General features: G+C 46.7%; 1 protein-coding gene across 4 annotated transcripts in view; it reads right to left on the bottom strand.

Moving 5' to 3' along the window:
* EIF4G1 (eukaryotic translation initiation factor 4 gamma 1) overlaps positions 1-12,271 on the bottom strand; it is a 723,480-nt gene that overhangs the window by 682,299 nt on the left and 28,910 nt on the right. For all 4 annotated transcript variants that reach the window (XM_069212975.1, XM_069212971.1, XM_069212974.1 and 1 more), the window contains exon 2: positions 2,188-2,265. The gene's annotated coding sequence lies outside the window, so the exon portion shown is untranslated. The remainder of the gene's footprint in view (positions 1-2,187; positions 2,266-12,271) is intronic.

The following is a 12,271-nucleotide window of genomic DNA, read 5'->3' as shown; positions in this document are numbered from 1 at the left end:
AGGAGACTATGTTTAGTCCGTGCTGTCTGACAACCTTAGTGAATGGGGCTGTGTAGATGTTGAAGAGGGTCAGGCTTAGGGAGGTACCCTGGGGTACTCCGCAGCATGTTTTCTGCGGCACCAGTGAGAGTGACACTCTGGGTTTTTCTGATCAGCAAGGAACAAATCCATCCCAATGCTTTGCTGCGGATGCCAGCATCGTGGAGTATGGTGCAGAGGGTGGAGTGAAAGACTGTCAAACGAGGCGGAGAGGTGGAGGAGGAGGATGATGATGATGATGATGATGATGGCTGCCATGGTCCAGTATGGCGTGGATGCAGTCTGTGGCTGCAAGGAGGGCTGTCTCAGTGCTGCGGTTGGCCAAAAATTCAGACTGAGGGGTCTGGAATGTGGTTTGATTTGAGAAACTGTCAGTTGCATGTTGTTGGCCTTTTATGTTACCTTGGCTGGGGAGGGGGAAGCAGCAAGATGGGTCATTAGTTTCTCTCCACCTACCCCCCTTCAATCTCCCTTGAGTCAGCAGGTTTCTTCAGAAGCGGGTTGATTTCGGCATGTTTCCAGTTGGATGGGAAGGTGGCGGTTTCAATGTAGCAGTCAATGGTCTAGCAGAGCTCTGGTGCGATGGTGGCGCTGCCCAGGCTAAAGATGTGATGTGGGCACAGCGATTATGGGTCTGTGGCGTGTGGTCCTTGGTGATGCTGGTGGGGTGGGTTTTGGTTCTTGAATCCTTCGTATAGGTCCTGGATTTTCCAATGAAAACAAGGTGGCGAGGTTGCTGCGGAGGAGGCACAAATGTAAGTTTGTGCCACAGGTTTATTCTGCCATGATGTACCCAAGTGAATGAGCTATAGTGTCTGTAGAGTATGACAAAAAGGAAAAAAAGGTGGACTATCCTTCAGTCCCATTACTTACAGTCCAGCATCAGATTTCGAGCACTGTTGCTATCAAGATTTCCAGAAATTTGAGGAGCTGGATAATTAATGGCTTTGAAAGTGGGTGGAGGCAGTGGCCATTTCCAAGGCATCAATGCTCTTATGCTCCTGCAAGAAAGCAGATGTCTAGACGGCCAGGGGAGTCCCTCCAACACATAACCAAAGTGAAGGTTGCAGCAACTGATGGCACAGCACTCAAGTGGACTGTTGGATCCAGTTGGTAAAGTTTGGAATCAGGGACTCCAGTACCATCAACTACCCTGTAAATCCTGACATGTAAAGAAATTAGCTACGCCTGTGCAATTTCATTTTTCAAGTGTTTGAGTGTGGTTAAGGTGGAGAATTGCACAAGAACACTGCATCATGCTGGCTATGTCCAGGAGCGAGACAATGGGACACTTCCCTCAGACCATTAGCTGTCTTCTCAACCAAGGAAGGGCTAGTATGGTCATTAGGGAAGCAAAAAAACGTATGGTCTTGACCAAGCTAGAACCAAGACACCCAACAGAAGTATTTAGTTTCTAACCTTTGTTGCAGCTTACTCAAAAACCTACCAAGTTTTGCCTGCGACCCAACAGAAGTTTGGCCACCTGACTCACAAGACTGTAAGGCCATAAAAAATAGAGCCTAGAGTAGCGCGTACATGGCTGTTGAAGCTAGAACACCTAAAAAGTAGAGACTTGCTTGATCACACATTGCATTCCAATGTCTCTGAATTAGAGTCGTGCTTGCTCTGAAACAATCAGAAAGCTTCTGTGCCAAGGGTAGCACATCGATCCTGTAAAAGAAGCGGCTCACAAATATGAAGGGAATAGATCAGTGATGGGCATGCATTCTCCATAACAAGTATACTTTGGTGAAATAGCTATTTGAAGCAGTGCCGTCAGTAGGTGGCACAGTACAAGTTGAGACACCAGAAATACAAAACACGACAAATTTGCAAGTGAAAAAATGCGCCTGCTAAACTTAAAAGTTAACGACATCTTTCATTGGATGTTACTTAGTTTGAATATCCTAAGTATTCAATGTCGACTTGTGCATTGACTATCAATGCATGACAAAGAGAAAGCTGAAAAAATCATGTTCAAATTCTCAATTCTAAGAATGGTTAAAAATGTTTGCTTAACTTACACAAGTCTTGCAATCCAAACTGTACATCGAATACTATTACCTGACTAAATTACTAACGACAGCCACATTCCAACGTGGTGGGCACTGAAGAAATGTGGATTCTATAAGCGTGCATGTAACTTACTGAAATCATCAGTCCGTCCTTTCAGCATATGTAGTACGGGAGAGATAGGCGGGCGAAGTTGATGCATCTGTTAGCGTTCTAGAAACAAAAGAAAAAGAAGTTACCGAGGGTAGTCATTTAAAAACCAGGATCTGGCACTAGGCTCAACTAAGTAAAGTATTTCTAGTATTAATGTCTTGCTAGACATACTACATATGTAACTAAATAGAGCTGGTGCAGCGTAAATATGTTTTAGAAGTAGCACAGCCCAATCCACCCCTCCATGTGCATACTGCAAATTTAGTAAAAGTTTCAATTTAGCCTCTCTCAAAATACATTTGCAAATTACCAAATACATGTTCAAGAAAGAACAAACAGTCAAAAGCACCTAATGTTTGAAGTAATGCCTAAATATATATCCAATACATAGATCTCTTGTTTGCTGCCCAACTGGATCTAAGTAATACCTCACTGAGGTAAGTCCCAATTAGGGCAAAAAAAAAAAAAAGTCTTAGAGGTGTGTTCCCTTCTGGAGGTGGCATCGCCTGACAAGGAGGGACTATTCCATTAGTAGGGTCAAAACGGATTAGGAGGGCCTCGGTCGATAGTGAGAGTGGGTGAAAGAAAGAAAGAAAAAAAGATAGCCAGAAGCTTAGGCTATTCACAAACATTCCTTCCATCATGTTGTGTATGTACTATGAGGACTTACCAATATAAAAAAACAAAAATTAAAACATGTACAAATAAAATAACGTAGAACAACAAAGACTGCTACCCTACCGTGGTAAAGAAAATGAACAAATTTCGAGGAAGTAATCCAGACTGCATGTGAGGGTTCTCTGTTCCCATCACATTAGTAAAACAGGCACGTAAGACACATTTTCGCCGACTTACTCAGATGTAATGGCAATACCCCAATCTCACAAAACAGGTGAAACAAAATAAACACAACCGGACTATTCCCTTCCATCTCCAGCAACTTGTGGAGTCTAGTGTCACATTCAAGGGCAGGATAATGGGGGCAATAAACTTATCAGCACTATACATCAAGTAATTTTTCTAGACACTTGTGCATGACAAATTTCAATAATGGATAGAGGCTTGACACAAACCTCTCAATTAGCACGTCACTCCTAAACAAACTCACAACTAACCCTGGATGTGCTGGTGAGCTACTACACAAACTTTAAATTACCATTGTAAGACAAAATTCCCAAAGGAAAATGCTACTTACCCAGTAAGTTCGTGGCATGTAGTGCTGTAGATTCATATGCTTAGCATAATTCCGCCATGTAGTGTTGGGCTCGGGTGTGCAAGTAGTTTATCTTCTAAGAAAGTTGTTCGAGTCACAAGGTATAGTACTGCCTACTCTTGCTAGCAATGTGCACGACTGATTCCATTGTAGATTGTTTTACCACAAGGTAGGTGTGGATGGAATGTGAAGTATAGTGTAGGATAATGCAATGTTCATGCTGAAAAAAATGTGTTAATTTATAAAGGTAACTGCAACAACCACAGGTGTCGGGAAGGAGGGTGTGCACAGGTGAATCTACAGCACTTCATGCGACGAATAGGCACTCACTGGGTAAATATTTTCCTTTGAGGAATGTGTGGCTGTAAATACACACACACTTAGCAAAGACTGAAAAACAGTCCTCCTACATAAGCAGTGGCAAGCCTGTGGAGATTGCAGTTGTTTCTATGCAGAACTACCGGGCCGACAATGGCTTGACAGGCCAGTACATCTATGCACTAATGTTTTGTAAACATTTGTGGTGTTGACCAAGTGGCTGCTTTATATATTGCAGGTATATTTGCTAAAAAAAAAAAAAAAATTAAAAGCCATAGAAGCTCTTTTTAGGTAAAGCCAGGCAGCACAGGTGCCATCTCTGTGAGACCTGCTGTGTTCAATCTAGGGCAATGGTTTCTAACCTGTGGTCCAGGGACCCCAGGGGGTCCGCGAACCCTCCTCAAGGGGGCTGCGATTGCTTAGAAAATTAAATAATAGTAACAGATTGGGTCCACAGCTATTAGTAATGACTCAGTGGGGAGGGGAAGGGGGGTCCCTGAATTCCAATAATGATAAAGTGGGGGTCCACAGAAGTCAAAAGGTTGGGAACCACTGATCTAGGGGGTTTTAATCACGCCCACTATTGCCATTTGTTCTTTGTTGTGCTAGTCTTAAATGCTTCACTTTTATTGGTGCTTTGTGCTGAGTGTCCCGACTTTGCGTGCCAAGTTCCCACCCAGGGAGCTTTCACTGAGAGAACATTTTTGTTGGCCATCACACTACATCATACTTACAAGCATGCAACAACCCAGGAATTCCCACATAAATGATTGCCTACCCTCCCTCTTCTTCAGCTTATAATCATTTAAACTTTTGAAGTGCGGTGGGACAAATTCCATCGATGCTGCGTTAGTCAGGCAACCACCAGTGGGGATAAACGTACAAGCACTGAGCAATAGAATTTATGCAGCCTTGAGAGGTTGCTGGCTCGATTAGGGCTACAGTTGCAACACACACTTCTATTTTTTGCACAAGTCAAGAATCAAACTCTGACGTGCAGGTGTTCTTGTTAATGTGCGCTTCATATTTACATTTTGTAACACGCTGCACCAGGTAAGAATCATCCCTCTTTCTTGTGTGCAAGACCACCTCTTTCCCTATGGGGTACACTGATCGCTTCCTTCTTCCCCAGCCACCAGTCCTCTTCTCCTCCTCCTGGCTGGCTTGGTGGGCAGAGAGCCACAGATGCTGGCATCAGCAGGCAGAGCACAGGTGGCATAGATGCCAGTTCAGACTTCCTGCGTGATAAGGTAGGTAGAAGCTCGCTTTCAGTTTTTTTTTTTTTTTTATAAAGGTGAGGTTGTGGGAGTAGTTAGTAAGCAAGTGGATGTGTTTCAGAATCTAGACTGTAAACACACCTAAGAGCTAATCCTGGCAACTTCTCTACACAATGTGTAACCCTGGGCTCATTACTTCATCTCCCTATGCCACAGTACAAATATTTTCCCAGGCTCTGAAATAGTGTGACCAAGCTTTAAACATTATGTAACAAACAATAGTGATACTGTGTACAACTTTTATTTATCTTAAAGCCATGTGCACTTAATCTGTAATTGGTGCAACGCTTTTAGTCAGATAACTGCTTGCTGCTTCACACCTGCACTCACTTTAATGCCAGGCTGCAGGAATGGACTCCTGACTATAACAAGCATTTCCCAAATAGGACTCTACTGCAGTGCTTACCTCTGCACAATGATAAACACAGCACATTCTGTCAGAGCGGGTGGGGGAATGTTTGCTGAGGATCAGTCGAAGAGCCAGCTCTTGAGGTCCTTCCTGAACTGTGACAGAGTTAATAACTGCCCAAGGTCGATGGGGAGGGTGTTCCAGGTCTTGGGAGAAGGATCATCCTCCAGCTGTGATTTTCCAGATGCAAGGGGGGGGGGGGGGGGGGGGGGAGGGGGTGATTTGCGATGGCCTGGTCGGCCGAGTGGAGTTGTCTGGCAGGAGTGTAAAAGGAGTCTGTGGTTGAGGTAGACTGGTCCGGCATTGTGTAGGGCCTTGCAGACGTGGGACAGGAGCTTGAAGGAGATTGTTGATAGGCAGCCAGTATAGGTCTCCCAGGAGGGCAGAGGTGTGGCAGTGTCGTGGGGCGTTCTTAATGGGACTAGGGCGGAGGCGTTCTGGATGCGTTGCAGTCTTTTCCGGGTCTTGGCGGTGGTTCCGGCATACAGTGCATTGCCATAGTCGAGGAGGGGCTGGGTGACTGTCCTTCTGGCTTCGGTAGGGATCCGCTTTTAGATTTTTGGAAGCATGCGCAGGGTGTGGAAGCCGCCTGATGAGACGGCGCTCACCAGTCGGTCCATTGAGAGCGCTGAGGCTGAGAACGCCGAGTTTGCGGGCGTGGTCGGTGAGGGAGTTTGAGGGCAGTGGGCCACCTGGACTTGTTCCATGCAGAGGGTGTGGACTGTGGATAAGGACTTCTGTTTTGTCCAAGTTCAGTTTGAAGCAACTGTCTTTCATCCAGGCAGCGGCTGCTTTCATTCCTTTGTGGAAATTGTTCTTGGCAGTGGTCGGGTTGTTGGTGAGGGAAACTATCAGTTGGGTGTCATCAGCATAGGAAACAATGTTAAGTGCATGGCTTCTGACGATGACTGCCAGTGGGGTCGTGTAGAGGTTGAAGAGGGTGGGACTCAGAGGGGGGTTGTCAGACCGGTGTTCTGCCTGTGAGGAAAGAGCAGAGCCACTGCAGTGCTGAATCTCAGATGCCAGAGTCTTGGAGACGGCTGTGTAGCGTGCCGTGTGAGACTTTGCCGAAGACAGCCGAAAGGTCCAGGAGGATGAGGGCAACGGTCTTGTATCAGTCGAGGAGGGTGCAGATGTCTGTGGCTGCGAGGAGGGAGGTCTCAGTGCTATGGTTGCTTCTGAATCCTGACTGACAGGGGTCCAGGATGTTGTTGGCTTCCAGGAAGGTAGTGAGCTGCTTGTTGACTGCCTTCTCGATGACTTTGGCCAGTAAGGGGAGTAGGGAGATGAGCAGATAGTTCTTTCTGTCTTTCCGGCCGGCAGTGAGTTTCTTCAGAAGAGGGTTAATCTCGGCGTGTTTCCAGCTCTCTGGGAAGGTGGCAGTTTTGAAGGAGTGGTTGATGGTATACCGGAGTTTGGGTGCGATGATGTTGCTGGCTATGTTGAAAATGTGGTGGGGAGGTTGTCGGGTGGTCCTAAGTGGATGGTTGCCTTGATGTTGCGGCTCTCATTGTCAGTGATGTTCCAGGGGAGGAGGGCAGGGGGGGGACTTTGGCCGACAGGCTGGTGGCGAGAGTAGTAGGGCGGCCCTGGATGGAGACGCTATTGTATATTTACAATGCCAATAGCTCTCTCACAAATGAGACCTATTGCATTGCAAATGCTTGTTTTTGAGCTGTGTGAGTGTGTTAGGTAAAGGTCTTTTAGTTTTGCCATAGCACGTTTGGATACATTTGAAAATCCAATGTGCAATGCCTTATTTGGAGATGGCTCTTCTTTTGTGATCTTTGTTTTCTCTAAAGAGTTGGGTCTTTCTAAATGTTTAGTTCTATCAATATCATAATATAGGAGAGCTTGTTTCACATCTAAGATGTGTAGAGCACTTTCTGCAACAGACTAAGGCTGCCGAAAGAATACTAGCAATTTAAAAAGATTAAGGTCAATTTGAAATACCTCCATAAGAAGAAATTTGGAATTGGTACATATTACCACCTCTCTATAGTTGGAAGAATGGTTCTTCAAAGGTGAATTCCTGAAGCTCACAGACCTATCTGAGGGAAGTGATGGCCACTGGAAATTATACTTTCCAGGATATGAACTAGAGGGGGCAGGAGTGGAGGTGTAGGAATAGAGGGCCCATTAATCTTGTCAAAACAATAGTGATATTGCATGTGGGAGCTGGTGGCATCCTAGAAAGAATGCCCCGTTCAAGAACTTCCAAGAAAGCTTTAACAACTGGGATCCTGAATAAGGATGTATGTTGTCTGTTTTGCAGGTATGCGGCTTGTGAAACTAGATTTAACCTTACAGATGTAAAGGCTAGACTGCAGACGTGTAGGAGAAAAAGATAACAGACTGCGTTAATGGGTTGTAAAGTATCAATTTCTTTGAAATGACAGTAGTGGACAAATCTTCCCCTTTGCTGCATAACAAGCACGAGTAATGGGACTGCATGCTTCTTTAAACATGTCCATAAAAGGTTGTGGTAGGTTTAAATCACCAAACTCTAGGACTTTAGGAGCCAGATCACAAGGTTGAGGACCTGGAGTTCAGGTGTCTGATTTCTCCATGGTTCTGCGTAAGAAGGTTCTGCTCGTTTGTCGACAACGTGGGAAACTACTGAGTTGCAGAAGTGTGGTGAACCACAGTTGCCATGCCCATGTGGGAGCCAATAGGAATTGGGTGAGGGATTGCTGCTGAAGACTGCGAACCACAAACAGAAGCAGTTGGAGAGGTGGAAAAGCGTAAGCAAATACACCTGATTAACTCATCCATAGTGCATTGCCCTTGGACTGTGGGAACCTCGAGCCGAAGGTTTGGCATTTTGAGTCTTCTGCTGTGACGATTATGTCTATTTGTGGGAAGCCCCCAGTGCGGAAGTATGTTTTTTTTTGGGGTGGGGGGGAGAAGACTTGCAGGTGGAGTTCCCACTCATGGACTTGTTGAAGGCTCTTGTCAAGGAGATCTGCTCCTGGAAGGTACTCTGCTAACAAATTAATATTGTATCAGAGAGCCCACCTCTAGATGTTCTGCACTAACTGAGAGGATCTGGTGCATCCCCCATCTTGGAAATAATACATTGCAGCCATGTTGTCTGCTTTGATAAGGACTACCTTGCCAATCAGTTGAGGAAGGAAGGCTTACAGGGCTAGATGAACAGCAAGCAGCTCCAGGTGACTGATGTGGGGAGGTTTCTGGCTGAGCATCCAGGTCCCAAGACTGTCAGATCTTATAAATGTGCTCCCCAACCAGTAAAGAGGAGTCCATTGTTAAGATTCACTGTGGAATTAGGTGGTGTTCCACCGTTACAGAGAGTGGCAAGCTTGACTGTTAACAACACTAGATCTTCCATTTCACCCTCTGAGTCCATTGGTATGCTAATGGACACATGCCGAGACTGGCATGGGGTACTATGGCTATGCACGAAGCCATCATAAAGAGGAGAGGCAGGACTGTCCTCACTTACCTGCTAGGGAAGCTGGAACTGTGGAAGGAGCGTCTGGAGTGAGTGAATCCGAGAGGCACTGGGGGTACGCGATCTGTTGTGAATCTAGGATGGCTCTCAAGTAGGGTTGTACTTGGAAGGGTTGGAGGTGGGATTTGGCTGCATGGATGGTAAAGCCTAATTGATAACGTAGATTTATGGTGGCTTGATTGTGCTGAAAACAGAGTTGGCAAGTTGGACTTTTGATGAGCCAATAGTCTAAAAATTGAAAAACGTTTGTTTTGCCTGCGCAGACGAGCAGCTACTACTACAGGACACTTGGTGAAAACCGTGGGGGCAGTTGTGTTCCCAAAGGGAGCACCGTGAATTGGAAATATAGGTTTATTATGAACTTGAGGTATCGGCGATGCCCCAGGTGAATAGGAATGTGGAAATAGGTGTGCCTTTCAGATCCAGTGCTGCCATGAAGTCGCCTTGTTGCAGTAACAGAATGATATCTCTAAGAGTGACCATGTGAAGGTGCCCTGAGGGGGATGTATTGGTTAAGGAGTCCGAGGTCCAAGACTGACCTAAAGGTCTGGTCCTTTTTGGGGATTAAGCAGAGTGCATAAACTCCTTATAACTTGCTGGTTTACCTGAACTTCGAGGAACTGATGTTCTGTTGAGAGCATGTGTCTGCAGAGTGGGATGTTTGGAGGTGTGGAAGTAATCTCCAGACAATAACTGTTGCATAATATCCAACACCCAGTGATCGGAGGGGATAATCCGCCATGCAGGAAAGAACCTTTGTAGTCAACCCCAACAGGTAGTGTGTGATCGTGGGGGAATCGTTGTAAAGTCCGGGATTAGTGAAGGTGGCAGAGGGTTCAGTGCCACCCCTTGCTTTACTTCTGGAATGGTTACCCCATAGAAGCCCCTGCAATATCCCCTGGGCGAGGTGCTGTGTGGCTGGGGTTATTGGTAAGATGTAGAGGGATCTGTGGAGGTGGAGTTTTGTTGCTCCACAGTAACAGGGGCATCAAAAGAAGCTGCATTGCAAAGATGTTTGCAACGCTCCGATAGCTTTGGCGGTCTCATTATCAGTTTTAGTTTTCTCTAGTAGAGGGTCTACTTCAGGACCAAAGAGGTGTTCACCATCAAAAGGAAGTTTGAGGATGTGTTGCTTCACCTCAGGTTTGAAGCCTGAATCCCTAAGCCAGGAGTGGCATCTGAGGTGCATGCTTGAATGAATACCTCTTATTGCTGTGTCTGCTGCATCAAGGGCGCAGCAAATGTAAGTATTGGCAATTAGTATACCCTCCAAGAAGATCTCATATGCCCTTTTCTGATGTTCCTCAGGGAGGTGTTGGATGAGTCACTCCATTTTGGACACAACAAGCTCGGTCGTACAGGGAGGAGGAGACCAAAGGAGTGGGCAATTCTCCATTGCTTGGCAGACCGAGCAGTCCCCTCTTCCCCACAGCGTTTTTTTAACCTTTTGCCTGGGGCAGGAGTCTCACCAGATGTCTGCAGGTTTGCTCTTTTCCTTGTTGCGGCGACCACCAGAGAGTTAGGAGGGAGTTGGCCTCTAATGTATGTAGGGTCAGTTAGTGAACATTTATCCTTCTTATCAACCCATGAAGTAATGACACATGCCTCAACTTGGTCTTTAAAGATGTTACATGTGTGCTTAAGCACACCTTTACGCATCAGCAGATACTGTTAGAGCTTTGCCTAGAGGAGAGGGCCTCAACTAAAAGTCATCCACTAGTAGTTCTGTATGGAGCTGAATCTTATGATATGCAGTCGCTCTACCTAGGATTCTTGTGGTAGGTAGTGATCTCTCATGGTGAAGGCTGCTTTGATGGGTAAAGTTTGGTGTGTCAGTAGCTGGGCCTATGTCATAAGCGCTGTAAAGAAATGGCTCCCTGTTGCAGTTACCCCCCACTTTTTGCCTGATGCTGACTTGACTGAGAAGTGTGCTGGGACCCTGCTAACCAGGCCCCAGCACCAGTGTTCTTTCACCTAAAATGTACCATTGTCTCCACAATTGGCACAACCCTGGCACCCAGGTAAGTCCCTTGTAACTGGTACCAAAGGCCCTGATGCCAGGGAAGGTCTCTAAGGGCTGCAGGATGTCTTATGCCACCCTAGGGACCCCTCACTCAGCACAGACACACTGCTTGCCAGCTTGTGTGTGCTGGTGGGGAGAAAAGGACTAAATCGACATGGCACTCCCCTCAGGGTGCCATGCCAACCTCCCACTGCCTGTGGCATAGGCAAGTCACCCTTCTAGTAGGCCTTACAGCCCTAAGGCAGGGTGCACTATACCACAGGTGAGGGCATAGGTGCATGAGCACTATGCCCCTACAGTGTCTAAGCAAAACCTTAGACATTGTAAGTGGAGGGTAGCCATAAGAGTATATGGGCTGGGAGTCTGTCAAAAACGAACTCCACAGCTCCATAATGGCTACACTGAATACTGGGAAGTTTGGTGTCAAACTTCTCAGAATAATAAACCCACACTGATGCCAGTGTTGGATTTATTAAAAAATGCACACAGAGTGCATCTTAGAGATGCACCCTGTATTTTACCCAATTGTTCAGTGCAGGACTGACTGGTCTCTGCCAGCCTGCTGCTGAGAGACGAGTTTCTGACCCCTTGCGGTGAGAGCCTTTGTGCTCTCTGAGGACAGAAACAAAGCCTGCTCTGGGTGGAGGTGCTTCACACCTCCCCCCTGCAGGAACTGTAACACCTAGCAGTGAGCTTCAAAGGCTCAAGCTTCGTGTTACAATGCCCCAGGGCACTCCAGCTAGTGGAGATGCCCGCCCCCTGGACCCAGCCCCCACTTTTGGCGGCAAGTCCAGGAGAGATAATGAGAAAAACAAGGAGGAGTCACTGGCCAGTCAAGACAGCCCCTAAGGTGTTCTGAGCTGAGGTGACTGACTTTTAGAAATCCTCCATCTTGCAGATGGAGGATTCCCCCAATAGGATTAGGGATGTGCCCCCCTCCCCTTGGGAGGAGGCTCAAAAAGGGTGTTCCCACCCTCAGGGCTAGTAGCCATTGGCTACTAACCCCCCAGACCTAAACACGCCCTTAAATTTAGTATTTAAGGGCTCCCCTGAACCTAAGAATTTAGATTCCTGAAACTACAAGAAGAGGACTGCTGAGCTGAAAAACCCCTGCAGAGGAAGAACAGAAGACACCAACTGCTTTGGCCCCCAGACTCACCGGCCTGACTCCTGCCTTCCAAAGAAACTTGCTCCAGCGACGCTTTCCAAGGGACCAGCGACCTCTGAATCCTCAGAGGACTGCCCTGCTTCAAGAAAGACAAGAAACTCCCGAGGACAGCGGCACTGCTCCAAAAGAACTGCAACTTTGTTTCAAGGAGCAGATTTAAAGACCCCTGCAACTCCCCGCAAG

This window comes from Pleurodeles waltl, chromosome 11, assembly GCF_031143425.1.
Source record: "Pleurodeles waltl isolate 20211129_DDA chromosome 11, aPleWal1.hap1.20221129, whole genome shotgun sequence".
In the NCBI taxonomy this organism is placed as follows: Eukaryota; Metazoa; Chordata; class Amphibia; order Caudata; family Salamandridae; genus Pleurodeles; species Pleurodeles waltl.
Note: the sequence above shows the minus strand (reverse complement) of the source record. Positions and strands in the feature narration are given on the sequence as shown.